This window comes from Etheostoma spectabile, unplaced genomic scaffold, assembly GCF_008692095.1.
Source record: "Etheostoma spectabile isolate EspeVRDwgs_2016 unplaced genomic scaffold, UIUC_Espe_1.0 scaffold172, whole genome shotgun sequence".
NCBI classification, from domain to species: Eukaryota; Metazoa; Chordata; class Actinopteri; order Perciformes; family Percidae; genus Etheostoma; species Etheostoma spectabile.
The window spans coordinates 1,067,965-1,070,462 of record NW_022605573.1 but is presented as its reverse complement, the minus strand read 5'-3'; the positions used below and the strand labels follow the sequence as shown (position 1 = coordinate 1,070,462).

Below are 2,498 nucleotides of genomic sequence, written 5' to 3'. Positions count from 1 at the left end.
CACACACACACACACACACACCCTCTTCCCTCAATTTTTTAAATTTGCCGGTCCAAGCTATTCTTTATCAGAAGAAACTTCTCGTCAATGTTTCAACTCATGTTTCAAATTCGTTGCCAATGCAGACACAATTTGTTTATTAAAATGTTAGGTTTTTATTTTTAGTATCTGCACTGATTTGTTGAACAAATATTCAGTCGTTTCGTCTCAATTGCCAGTTGCACTAGCAAAAACAGTGTTGTGTTGAAATCTGTTCCCAACGATAGTGTAGATGTGGTAGGGGTTAGGGATAAGGGTTGGTTCAGGTTTACGTAGTGGGTAACGTATCGAAGGGGCAACAGTCTTCCCCTTAATACAGACATGCGGGGGGGGCTTAGTTAGTATTCACGGCCATGTAAAACTGTGCATTTATCACACACACATACAAACAACTTTAATGGCATCATTTTACATTTACAAGAACACACACACACAGTGCGTGGCACTATCTTTGTGGGGACCGGTCACTGACATAATGTATTCCCTAACCCTAACCTCAGCCATCCCAACTAAATGTCAAACCTTAACCCTTACCCTCTTATTTCTAACCCTAAAACCAAGTCTTCACCCTCAAACAACCCCCTTAAAGTTGTGGGGTCCAAAATTTTGCCCCACAAAGCTGTCTGGACACCACAAGTGTACTGAAATCCCAGGTTTTGGACCCCATGAACTAGTTAAACAAGAACACCCACACACACACAAAATAGTGCTAAAGCAAAGTAGTTCAGCATAAAATGAGTAAAAGAGACACAGAAAAGAAAAGGGAACGTTTTGTCTTGTGTTAAATCTAGAAAACACATCAAGGCGTTTATCTTCTGAAGGCTTTTTATTCACTTATGAAACTCAAAACGGGGCTTTGGATTTCGGACCGCTGTATCGAGCTCCTCTGCTGCTTCCCGGTGTTCACTCACTAAGTGAAGTAAATGTTCTGTAGTTTGTCAAAGTGACAGTGTGCAGGAAGTGAAACGGGGGCCGCTGATAAGCAGCTTCTCACACACATAGGCAGCAGCACAAGAAATGCAGTGCAGCATGTGAAGGGTTGTCTTTTTGAATATTACAGTTTTTTTTCCAACTGCACACACACAAAATCTTTTCATTTCACACGATTTTTGAAACTTCTCACTCAAAGTGCAAAACACACACACCAATTCTCCAAATCTCCTTCTCAGCCTTTCACTCTTCTTTCTTCACACAACAGGAAGTGACTTGCTTTCCCTTTCCAAACACAACCAATCAAAATGACACACACACACACACACACACACACACACACACACACACACACACACACACACCTTAATTGGACACTAAACAAACACTGCTTTAGTATAGCCCTTGTAGGTCAAAGGTCATATTACCTGTTTTGAACAATAGATGCCAAGGATCGACAGAGAGCAAGGAGAGGAGGGAGAGACAAGGGACAGCAAGAGGAGGAGGAGGGAGGAAGAGAAAGAAGGAGAGCCATCTCTGAGATCAGGGCCACACTTACTCATCGTGTGATCAACTACGGATTGACCAATGAGACAACCCCATTTTGAGTAGCCTTACAGTGGCGTCCATACCTTCAGAAATGAGAACAGACATGCAACTATTTCATGACAGATACAGTTTTTTCCAACTGCTTACACACAAAACTTTACACACAAAATGCAAACTTCCTCACATTTCCTTCAAAATGTAACACACACACACACACACACACACACACCACACACACACACACACACACACACACACACACTCTTGTATTCTAAAAATGATACCTTTGGTTTGTACGTATGTTTGTAGTTTTGTTTCCTTGTTTCTTGCTAGTCCTTGTTCCAGATTTATTTTAATTATTCGTGAACCTTCTCAGACAGGAAGAGCCCAGGTGGGACCAATAACATTAACGCTAGCTCTGTTCCAGCACATATGGCAATGCACTGCAGCAGTTAGTGATATTAGTTACACCTGTGATTGATGGGCTCTGCCATGCATCTTATGAATTGAAATTAAATTATATCTTAGGCCTTGTTCAGACTGCAAGAACAAAATCTTTTTTTTTAATTATTATTATTTTTTTTGCAAATTGGCTCCAAACCACATTTGGAATTGATTTTTGAAATGCAGTTCCAATTTCTAAAGATGGGTCTTGAACACTCTGGCCGCTCAAATTGGATTTCAAAAGGGTCCTTTGCGTGTCTCGCAACGCAACGCGGGGACAATGTCATTTCAAGAGAATCTATGCTGTTACTGGCAGAACAATATGGAGTGATTTATTATTATTAATATTATACAATTATAATATCCTCAGTCTGAATATGTCTTGTGCAATGGTGGAGTTCTGAACCACTCTTAGAAACTTAAGTCTAGTTTAGGGTTCTTTCACACCTGAAAGTCCCAACCAAGGTCCGGACCAAGGTTCCGATTTTTTTGTATTGTATCAGGGCTGTAGTCAAGACCACCTTAGTTGAGTCCAA

At 40.8% G+C, this 2,498-nt stretch overlaps 1 long non-coding RNA gene across 1 annotated transcript in view; it reads right to left on the bottom strand.

Annotated features, from left to right (window-relative positions):
- Positions 1-472: 472 nt before the first annotated feature.
- LOC116685730 (uncharacterized) overlaps positions 473-2,498 on the bottom strand; it is a 10,017-nt gene continuing 7,991 nt past the window's right edge. Inside the window, exon 3 of the long non-coding RNA XR_004331035.1 lies at positions 473-576. This is a non-coding gene — a long non-coding RNA (uncharacterized LOC116685730). The remainder of the gene's footprint in view (positions 577-2,498) is intronic.